General features: G+C 32.3%; 1 protein-coding gene across 14 annotated transcripts in view; it reads left to right on the top strand.

The window, feature by feature from the left end:
* LOC146536118 (uncharacterized) overlaps positions 1-12,587 on the top strand; it is a 51,344-nt gene that overhangs the window by 1,811 nt on the left and 36,946 nt on the right. The window lies entirely within an intron of this gene.

Genomic DNA, 12,587 nt, shown 5'->3' with positions numbered 1-12,587 from the left:
CAGCAGAACTGCCTTCCGAACTGGTGGTAGCTTTTTGTTTATATGTTCATAAGACGATTCAAAAGTGTTTGTGTCAATTTGAATAAAGAATATTTTGAATTTGAAAATGATTTTAATTAACACATAACAAAAATTTCTCTAAAGTAATTCTAAAATGTTTTATTAATATATACTTTTTAAATATCCAAATAATCCTATTTACATAATGTGTGAATATTAATTATAAACCTAACACGCCCAAACAAGAATTCCTTATGCAAAGAAATGACTCAATCTGTGTAGGAGCTAATATTACATTAATGCTTCGCATCACTCGGCCTCATTCATTTTGACTAGCTAAACTAAATTTTGATTATATTAGTATATATACTAATATTAAAAAACTTAATGGTTGGTTGAATGCACTAATCTCAGGAACCACAGATTAGAATGAAACCATTTTTTTCTGTTGGATAGTTTTTCATAATTAATGAGAATTAATAAAATATAGAAAAAATACTTTAAAACTTTAATTTGTGGACAATTCTATACTTCTTTGTTAATACGTAAATGAATTTCAGGTTAATAATTTCACTTACACAATATACACAATATTTTCCAAAAAAATGTTTAGTTAACGGAGTGCCTTTAGATGTCAATAAAAAATCAATTAACATTGCTACAATATATACATTTTAATCTCATTACAGTTGATATTTACTTACATTGTAACTACCATATACTACTGCTGTAATAGTGTATCTGCTTTTGAATTCACAGCTGCACATATAGGCAATAAGTAACAATTATCAATTATAACAATTATCTTTTAGGGTTTTTTTTCATTCATCAGCTCCAATTCAATATGTCTCATATCATACACAATTCTTAGTTATCTCTATTTGGGCAACACCAACAGAAAAGCTAGTCTATATATATAAAATTGAAAGGTCACTCACTCATCACGAAATCTCAGAAACTACGAGTGCTAGGAATCTCAAATTTTGCATAGGAGTTACTTATAGGACGTAGGTGCTCGCTAAGAATTCGCAATATTCGACTTCTAAGGGGTAGTTTTTGGGGTCAAAAGTTTGTATGAAACTTCGTTACTACAAATGTTACGAGTCTCAAATTTTGCATAGACGTCACTAGGACGTAGTCATGGAGACAGAAATTAATAATAACATAGTTCACGCGGGTGTAACCGCGAGCGGGCCGCTAGTATGATATAAAATTGAAGTATAATAATCTTAATATGATGAATTTGGCATTACATTATCTTTGGCAAGATGTCAAATTGTATTTGTTTTAATAATAATTTCCAAGCTTCAATATTTAAAGAATATTCTTAATTGTTGCAATATTAAGTGATGTATCAATATGAAGATATTTTTGTATTGCAGCATAAATAAAATAATATTAGCTATTGAGGATCTCTGCTCTCACAAGACAGAGTGTTGTTGAGTTGTGCTCAATATTGAGGCAGAACATGGAGAATGGAGTGTCTGGACGCCAGATTCTCTTTTCCTGCCCTATCATATGCTAGACAAAGTGTAAAGAGAATACTTTTATATATTCTTTGTAAAAAGTCTATATACAATATGTATGATATAATATATTTAAGATTTATAAAAATTTCACATAGTAATTAGAAAAATAAAAAATGAATCAACTAAGTAAATTTGTTTTTTAATAAATTAAATAACTAGCAGCCAGAACAAGGGTGAATAGCCTGACAGGCTGAATTCATAGGTTTATTAACCTTAGTCTTGTATCTTTATACTTGGCTATCTAAGTAATAATCCTAAGTTGGTTGCATTTTTTTTTAGGTATTTAAAAAATATATGCCTACAGGTTTACTCCTCACTTTCCTGTTTAAAAATGTTATGTTGCAATACAATTTATTTATGGAGTAAGATTTATTATTTATACTTTGAATTGTCATATTTTAGCTTATTAAATTCTGTGGTTTCAGTTGAGAGGCATAGTATATAACTTCTAACATGGTAATGTTTTAGAAATTTTACAATACATACAGTATGCAATATCTGCCCAATTTGAAAAACAGAACTTGTAAAGGTTGACAAACTTGAGTGTGCTGGTGTATACACTAATTTTGTAAGAAATGTATTGCAAATTTAAGTTTTAAATTATACTTTTCAATGAAATCGTAATTTCAGCTGATACCTCCAAGGGATCTCGAAATAAATGGTCTTGACAGACAGCAAAATGATCCTAGAAGTGTTCTGTTTTTTCCTTATGAGGTACAGAATGCAAACCTAGAATTATCTTTCAGTTTTTTTTTCATTCATCTGCTGCAATTCATGCATTTCTCGGGTAAATAGAGAGAGACATATCAAATTACTTTGTTGCACTCATTCCAGTACATTACCTGCTAGACAGCTTAACCTAAAACTGCGGTTTGTCTGGCCGTGCTGAGGAAGCACCTCTGCTACAAATATAAACAAGTTCCCAAATCAAATTTGAACTGGCATTTTTTCATTTGCCCTCTGGTAAATCTCGATAGGTATACTTATAGGAACAGAGAACTTTACTACAAAGTTTCCTTTGACTTTCCTGCTATATGCGGGATAAAGGCGTGAAGCTGCAGATTAGTTAATCGTCGCTGATATTAGCACAAAATGTTGACAGGCCTTTTATAGCGCGTTGACCTTTTCATAGATCAATATGCGACACTGACTGTACGTTTATTTTTAGAATATTACGAATTTATTATATTTAGAGATCAGTCGTGGTGTTGGAGCATATCGTGCGACAAGTTGTGAGTTCGATTTCCACTCGAAGATAAAAAAATTAAAATTTTCATTTTCACGCTATGGTAACGAGGCAAAGCGCGGCGTTGAGCTCTGTCAGTCAACACGCAATGGGAACAGAGTGTCGTAACACTGGGTTCCTTCTGTCTTTCCTATAATAATATTAATATATTCAGTATAATTATATATGTACACTGAAACTGAAATCCATCTGAAACTGTTTCACAATTAACTTTCTACAGTGTAGACGTAACGGTGGTAAAATCTTAAAAGAGCTTTCTATTTTTTGCTGCCAATTTCTATCCGAGGCTTGCTTTTATCTCGCTGAAGATATACAGTACGATTGACGAGTTGTGGCCGAACTGAAGTTAGTTTTTAATTATCAGTAGATGGCTGGGCAGTTTTGATTTTAGAATTTTTCTTAATCTTGGTTATTTTCTTGATGCGCAAAACTTCAGAGATCCTAACTTTTGCGGCCAAGACTCGTTGACAGTACTGTACACAGATTTTAAATTTTCTTTGTAATTTTGTACTTTGTCTCGGTGCAACGACTGCGGGTAATTTTAAATTTTCGTGACATATTATGGTCTTATTAAGAAACGACCTTGCAGTGTCTCTAATACAATGAACTGTGGTTTCACTCAAATATGTATTCTGTGTCCATGAGTTAGTGTTCTTTTTGAGAAGTAACATAGTGTTAATATAATTTTGTCACTTCGTCATAATAAGGAGATTTCCATATGTGGAAAATGTAGGCGATGATTTGGTTTAATATTGTTTTTTTTTATTGTTTACATACTAAATGTTTTAGTTAATCTTTTTAGAATTATGATTATAACATATTTTTGATTTCGAGACCCTCTAGGCAATGTGTCACTATGATGATTGTGGGCTCGATTCCCACCCGAGGGAATGAAATATTTAATATTTTTTAAAAAGAAAAGTGTGGAACAGAAATGTCTTAATAGAAACGGAGTGTTTTAAAACTAGATTCCCAAGTTCTCTCTGCCTGTCCCACTATGTGAAACTAAAAAAAAGTATAAAGGCAAGGCAAGGCAAACTGGTATTTAGCGTAGTATTTCGGAAATCTTATAAGGATGGGGAAATGCGGCACAGAATATTGATTGAAGCCCGCTGCTACGCGAATTCGTGTATTGAATAACTGAAACAACTTAACATGCAGGTTTTAAGTTTTTGTGACTCATGACGCCCGTTTATCGATTTTTTTATATTGTCCACGCCTTAATGATTTTTTAGTTTTTTTTTAAATTAACATTTTTTTTTTAGTTTTTTTATTTATTGGCTTATTAACTGTTTACTATAATGTAGGCTAGGCAGGTGGAACTGGTGAGCACTGATGAAAGAATCAGCCGATTTCCACTAGGTGTCAGTTTTTAATAGTTTTTCATATTGTGCTCACCTGTCCCATTGTCTATAACTGTTTTCATACATAACAAAATTATATATAATTAAGTAGAGTGCGTTGTTTTACATAAATATAAGCATTTATTACTAATTTTGACCCTGAGCTGTATTTTCACATCGTTATATCAAACAATGTATATTATATGTAAACAGCCTGCTGTTTAAATATTCGCATATCTGATAATTTTTAATTATTATTAAAGGCGCACTATAATGACTAACTTTTACCCCCGATTGCGACAAAAAGGTTCCCTCTGCCTACCCTGCTGGATACAGTGTAAAGCTGATATATTTTTTACCCCCGGTTTCGCCCCCGTGGTCAAATGGAAATAACTAAAGAGTTGAGTATGACCGTGATACATTCTAATTGCCCGGGTAACCCTGACCGCGGGTGGGTTCCTACATTGGCTTCCCCAGATAAATGGATTGTACAGATTCATGCTGTATCCCGCACATGGCAGGATAGGCAGAAGGAACGTAGTGTTAAGACACTCTGTTTCCAACTTTCCGCCGAATTTTTCGAAGGATTGTTGGTTCAGTGGCGGAATTCAACGCTGGGCTTTTGCCAGAGCGAAGAATAAGTATTTTTATTAATTTAAAATAGTAGTTTCTGAGATTAACGCAACCATCCAAATAATTTTTGTATGTATTGTATAGAAATAATATAAATTAAATTACCTTTGACTACTATTTTAAAAGTGTTTAAAAATAAAAAATAAATTAAATCTTATTAGCCGAGTTAACGGTGGTGGGTCGACATCTAAAACGCGAAGTAATATGTATGCAACATGTTTATACAACGAGCTATAATCCAATTTCTCCGTGATTACTTGTTAGTGACATTGTGAAAAATATTAAACATTGTTCCTGAGCTATGTCGTCGAAGACATTATGGCTTAAATTAGCAGTAACTGATTGTAAACGCGATGGTTGCGGGTTCGATCTCTCAAATTCGGCTGGAAAGTGGAGAATGGAGTTTCTTGACATTGACTTTTTACCCTGTTATATGTGGTATTGCGAAGCTTGAAAGAAGAATAGTTGTGAAGCTATTGTATCTTTATTTAATAATGTCTGATTGCCCATTCGAAGGATTCGATTCTCTCTCTTCTTCTAATCTAATATTCCCAATTTTGATCTTCTAATTTCCCAATTTTGATTGAACAAAATCAATTTTATATTCCAATATTCCAATGTTTTCTCTTTGTAAAAATAAGTAGCCATAAAATAGGTTCCCTCTGCCTATCCCGCTGTGTGATGTGTGATACAGCGTGAAGTCGATTTCATTTGTAGCTTAACACTAGGTAGCTGTTTTATCGGGATAAAGCGTGAAGCTAAAAAAACGCCTTAAAAGTGAAAAATTCGCGTCAGTCATATAAATTGTTTGATTGCGATCAATTTAGTCATATATTAATAATTTGATTGCGCATACACACGCCACTACTAAGTAATTGTTTTATAGTTAGTTTTACACTTTGTTATAGGAATGTCACTTTTTCTACCATTTTCTGGTTAATTAATTGTTAGTTGCGCTTTATTTTATAGATTTTAAAAGATATGATGAAATTGAATGTTTAAAATCGCGTAGACAATATTTAAATAAATACTAGAGCCGTCTTCGTGGCGCAGCGGCATATAGTCTGGGGTTCGATTCACACTTGAGTAGATAAGCATAAAGAAATATTGCCTTGTGAAAAGTTGACATATTGCTTTTTTGACAGTTCTTAAATCTAAAAGCAGGTTCAAATCCGTAGCGTTTGGCGTTTTGTTCTCTCTGACTACCCGCTAGGAATACAGCGTGTAGCTATTATTATTATAATTAGTATTTATGATACAGTAAAAAAAAAAATACGTTTCAAAATTCAAGAAATTCTTTCATTTCATTCTTTTCCATTAAACAACGAATGAAATTAGATCAAACCAGTGCATTAGATAGGTTGGATAGGTAGACGGATATATGACGGATATTGACCTTTTATCAATTTTTTATCCGCCTTATCGATCTTAGGGTAATATTTGATAAGAGCTTAATCTTTTTAATTGATATCCTATACTAGTTTTTTTATTTTTTGTTTTTATTTAGGTATGTATGTGTATGTATAGTAATGTTACAGTGGCTTCACGCTTTTTCCCGCTAGTTGTAGTGTTCAGATAATTTTTAAGACATTGCGTTTTTATTGAAAACTCGACGCGATTGTTTTTTGTATACTAAAGGGGGGCAATTAAAATAATTAAATGTAGTTGGGCATTTACTTCAAAATATTTGTTTTCACAAATTTTATACGCACTAACCAAAAATATTCCATTAAAACTTAAGTTCTTGTCTTTCGTTCTTACTTCGTTACCAGAGCGAAAGAATAATATTATTAATTATTTAATTTCCGCAAGTGGGAATGGAATCCACAACCTTTCGCGTTTACAGTCGCACGCTTGTGCCTCTGCGCCACGAATGGCATCACCAAAGAAATTTGCAAAGACTAAAGTAACATTATCGTCAAGTCTTTTAAAATTAGGTTAAAAGCGACGCGATGCGACAGATGTTTCGCTCGAGTCGTTGCGCAAAGTTCAACACTGCAAAATCTGATTACAATATCTCTTGAGGTTGACATTTTCCTCCTTTTTTTTTGGCTTTCACCCGAGTAACCTTTACAAGGAAGGCATACACCTTGTGAATGCATCGACTAAATAATTTGTATAGAATACTGTTATACGTTCATTAAAATGAGGATGTTATTTATAAAGTTAATTAGACCAGTTGTGTACCAGGGGCGCAAAGTGTGAGAAGTGAAATATTTAATATTTTTATTTTACTCGCTCTGGTACAGCGTTGGCTTCTGCCACAACACGCAGTTCCTCCAGAACTCGGTGTAAAGTGTGGAACGGAAGTGTTTTAATGGGGGCAGTGTGCTAGGTTCCTAAAAAAAGAGAGTAAGTTTTTTAATTTATATTCTAAACTTTGTTTTTTTTATTTTGAAACTTAATTATGATAATTTGATGTATATGAGACCGGCTCTCCAAAAAATTGTTTCACCTCTCGTTATCAGTAGGTACATTGGTTTTAAATAGACTTATCATGTTTCATTTTATCTTTGCATGAGATCATAACATGTTTACTTGCCTCGTCTTAATGCAGATTTCTCTTTTATTCATCAAATAAAGAAGATTGAAATAACAGCAACATCTAGAAAAGCAATCTTTTTACTCTCTTTCTGGATCTCACTAGAGTCACAGTTCGTTTTATAATAAAACTGCGGCGTTGAGTTCCTCCACCCATTAACAATATCTTTCTTAATTTTAGAAAAGTGGGAAAGCTGTCTCTACATGAAGCTCTTTGTAAATCTTAATTTACCTGACATTAGTCCATGCTTTTGTTGCTAAGCTTAATCTACTCTGTTTTACATGGTCTTCAATATCCTCGGTTCTTAGTCCATTGGCTCTCATGTCCTGCATCACGGCATCTAGCCATCCCTTCTTTAAGAGTCCTGAGGGTCTAACTCTAGGGACAAATATAGCTAGGCACTTCTTTGCTATATTTCTTTGTAAATATGCCAAATATTTGAGGATATAAAATAAGATAATGTTAAAACTCCCCCAGAGCGTCGTATGTTTCTACCGTTTTACAGAAATAAGGAAAAAATATCGCCAGTGGGTACGAAATTTCAACATCTTCTAGACAGTTTTTATCTCAGACGACGCTTTTTATACCAAATCATTATTAACCGAAGTTGGGCGTTTGTAGCAAAAAATGCAATATGGCTGGAAAAGTCCATCGAATCGTGTCGTGTGCGGAGAAACTAGCCTTCGTTACTTATTTAAAGAATATTTTATAATCATTTTATTTATATTTTTGTTAGGTTAGTCAGTTTTTGTCGTTTAAATTTTTGAGTTTTGAATTGGTATTATATTTTGTCATTTTTAACCATCTCTTGCAAAGTGCAATATTTGACCAGTGCTGCATTTTATTTACCAAATCTATTAAAAGTTATATACAGTTATGGAACTAGCTTTTACGTGCGGTTTTGCCTCCGCAATCAAATTGCAATAGCTAAGAGTCACATGTATGACACATTCAAAATGCCTTAGGTAACTTTGACTGCAGATATGGTGGGTTTTCATCAAAACAATAAACGTCATGTATTAGATATGTATAACCTATAGATATATCCATTCCTTTACTAAATCTATGGTCAAACACAAAAATATTTTTCAATTTTAACTAATTTGTAGTTCATGATATTAACACATTTTATGATATAAAGCAAAGATATGCACAGTCCCCTGAGTGACAATCGAACCTAAAACTATCTCGTGAACATAAACAACTGTACCACGACGGTGTTCTAAACTATATCATTCAAATAAAACGACATTTGTCACAACAATCAATGTTTGTTTCTGTCTTTCACTGTGCTGGCATTCCTTCATCGTGACCCCATACTGTTTACAAATGTATAATCAATAATAGATATCTATTGATTGTACTGCATTCCAGCTTATATTATTCTACATACTTGCAATCAAGGTAATATTAGGTGTGAAATATTTTGAAATTCCTAATTTTATTAAGTACTTAGGTATATGATATAAGTATTGTTTAAAAACTAAATTACAATAGGACTTAGTACTTTTATAGATATTATTAAATATATTCTCTAGAAACTGAGGTTAGAGAGAAAAATCCATTTTTATATAAAAGTTTTTATACTTTCTTTCGGTCTCGGATCTTGTTGAAGAAATAAAAATGATGACTATAAAATTTTCTAAAATTGGTAAAGTGCTATAAAGTGGCATCGATGGTAGTTTTACCAACTAACCAAGTCTTATCCACCTGTTAAGAATGCAAACTCCAGCATAATAGAAAAGTCTGCATTATTATTACTTCTGTATAAAATAGTCTTACATACGTTTAATAGCATTTCATCTTGCTATTGTTTTTTCCATACAAACAAAAACGGGTCACGTAGCTAGTTGTTGTATTTTTAGATATCACTTGTCGTATACACCTGCAGTCTAGTTTCTTGTTCTCAGTACAGATGTTGATAAGATATAATATACTATTTTTATGAAATATTCGCTATATTAAATAACTTTAACTTGTGTTCTGTGGTTTTTAATTGTTAATATGTTTTGAGGCCGAAAAGTGAGGAACGAAGTGTCTTAACACTACGTTCCCTTTGTGTACCTCGCATATTCGAGATACAGCGTACAACTGATTCTTAATTTTTTTTAGCTTCACGCTGTATCCCGCATATGTCATAAATTTAGTATATATGTATTATATATAGTTTGTATTTATAAATTTAGTGTATATGTATCTATTTATGTATTTGGATATGTATTTACTCTTTTTTTGTGATTATTATTTTTTATTTAAATTCTTAGTGATTTTTCTCCTTTGATAACTGCACTGTACTCTCTTCCCGCTATTTGACAGTCACCCACTTCCATTGGTTGGCTGGAAGAGATTTCTTTTAGAAATAAGCCCACCTTTGCTAACTAAACTTTTAATTTTGTATTTCCTATGTGTTTTTATGTGCAATAAAGAATATATAATATAGCAGGGGTAGGCAGAGAAAATTTTGTGTTAAGTCATTCCGTTCCCCATTTCCCACCGAATTCTTGAGGTATTCCTTGTTGAGTGGCGGGATTAAACGCCGCTAAACACTACTATATCTTCAGGAACTTCGTATTTTGCTATAAACAAAAATTAATTCGAAATTTATATAGGTACCCATACAAACGAAAGACGAAAATTGAATTGGATGATAAAGTTTACTTATTTTTATGATAAATACGTTGAAAATTATACAAAAAAATATAATGTTTTTCAAATTGTATAATTTCTTGTGTCTAGAAAATGACTTGCGTACGTGGTTATTTTAATGATCGACATCTGTGAGATGAAATTCAAAGTATTCACTGATAACATAAATAGATTGACAGCATCTCAGACACGCACTAAATGGCATTTCTAGGTTTTTTAATTATGTCAATAACTAGCGAGTCGTTCGCGGCTTCGCCCGCTGAAAGTTAACCATTATTTAATTAGTAATCTAAATTAATTTCGTGTTTTAATAGCATTATAATTTTAGAGATATCCACACCCATACATTAAAAACTAAAGTTTTAACCAATCCTATAGAATAATTATTTTGTAGCAAGTTCGTCGAAACTAATACTCTATATTGATAACGTTTTTCAAATAAAATGACCAATTTAAACTAAATGTTAAGGAAAGCTAGTAAAAATAGAATAGTGAAAATTGAATTAAAACCGTATAAGTCTTTTCTCAGATAGCCGTGCACTAACGCACAGACAAATCAAAACATTTTTTTTAAAAAATCATTGTTTCGAGTTACTTCCAAGAGCCTTCCAAGAGCCTTCTAAGAGCCCAACAAAAATATTATAAGAAAATTAAAATAATTGATTTCTCCGAGCGTCAATGGAACCTACACCATCGCGTTTACAATCAATTGCTTTCCCGCTATGTCACGAAAACCACTTACATTGTTGGCCAATTTGAAAATGATCTTTTCAAAAATTAATAACTTTAACGTTGTAATTAATAACGTTAATAACGTCTACTATTAATAAGGTCCCTACTTAATGTATAAAATGTAATAAATAAATTCCTATACGTGACATCTTCTATATAAAATCTTCTGAACAACTAAAGCGTAATAAAAATGCTTGCTTCACATATTATTACTAACACATTCAATTATACAGTTTTCTATATATAAATGAGCATACCAAATCGTCTAGTGGGCTGGTATACCAATGCCGGTGTGGATTGACCTTTGTTGCTTATAAGGCACGGTGTAGGCGTACGTGGTGCTCAATAATTGGGTCAAAACGGTAGTGGGTACGACGCCTATTGAATAATTTGGTTTAACAATTCTGATCGTGTCAAAGGAAAGGGTTGTTATTGGGGGGTTGAAGGGTTATTTAATTCTAGGTTTCGTTATCGTGAATAATGATAGGTAGATTATTAAATAGGAACGTATTGATTATATATAGGCAATTGAAGTATCTATATATATAAAATCGAAAGGTCACTCACTCATCACGAAATCTCAGAAACCACAAGTGCTAGGAATCTCAAATTTTGCATAGGAGTTACTTATAAGAGGTAGGTGCTCGCTAAGACGGGAATTTGCAATGTTCGATTTCTAAGGGGTTGTTTTTGGGGTCGAAAGTTTGTATGAAACTTCGTTACTACAAATGCTAGGAGTCTCAAATTTTGCATAGACGTCACTAGGACGTAGTCATGGAGACAGAAATTAACAGTAACATAGTTCACGCGGGTGAAACCGCGGGCCGCTAGTATGTATATAAAAAACGAGAAAAATCAGATGCCCTCATACTCCTTCATCAGCAGGCAGAGGTGTCCTAGTGTTAAGACACTCCGTTTCCTACTTTCCGCCGAATCAATATAAATTATTATTTTTTTTTTTTTATTAACAATCACTTTCCCTTACATGTCAATCTCCAATAAAACTGAACTCGTCTTCTGATACTACGCTAAATGAATTAAATTCATTTAGAATCAACCGAAACGAAACGAAACGGCGCCGCTGTAAAATCTGACGAATATTAGAAAGGAAGATTTTTTGAATGCCCCAGTTTCTTTCTATTTATTATTTACTGACAAAATTGGGTTTAATAGAATAAAAAGTTAGGTATAATTATTTTCTCTTTATAGTGAAGAATTGTAAAGTATTTTTTTTTATTTCTATTTATGACTGGAAAAGGAAAAAAATGAAATATCATTGGAGCAGGAATCGAACTCACAGCTGTTATGAGGCCATCATGGCGCAAAGAACAGTCTCTAACTGTAAACTATTTTTGAATTATTTTTATTTTTCATATTTTCTTTTATCTGTTGAAGTGACAATCAGGAGAATAGTATAAATATAACAAAAAAAATATAAATAATAATTATTATATTCAATATTCCCACAAATAAGATTCGAACCTAAAATCATCGCTATCACGTCTCACATTTCAATGGGCCGCGACGACATTTAATATTCTTTTTATAATATGCAGCTTCTACTTCAGCAATTTTATTATAGACATAATGTAGGTATGTAACTGCGCATAATATTTGTTTATTAATGTCACAATCATTAGATATTAGATATACTACTGTATTAAAACATGGGAATTGAACTTACGTGTCCATTTATATACGAGTATAGTATACTAGTTTCATTAACGACCTTGAGTGGAATCCCGATATTATATTGACGTTAGTACGTTTGATGATGGAACTGCTGTAGATATTGTACAAGTTCTTTTAAGGTGAACCAAAACATTGAATATTTGATATACCATAATTAAAAGAACTGGTCAAATGAGAGTCGGAATTTCTGGATTGTATGTCAACGGGAAGTACAATTTGAAGTT

The sequence above is a fragment of the Heliconius melpomene genome, chromosome 9 (genome assembly GCF_056956725.1).
Source record: "Heliconius melpomene rosina isolate 202511_hmr_F chromosome 9, ASM5695672v1, whole genome shotgun sequence".
Taxonomy (NCBI): Eukaryota; Metazoa; Arthropoda; class Insecta; order Lepidoptera; family Nymphalidae; genus Heliconius; species Heliconius melpomene.
Note: the sequence above shows the minus strand (reverse complement) of the source record. Positions and strands in the feature narration are given on the sequence as shown.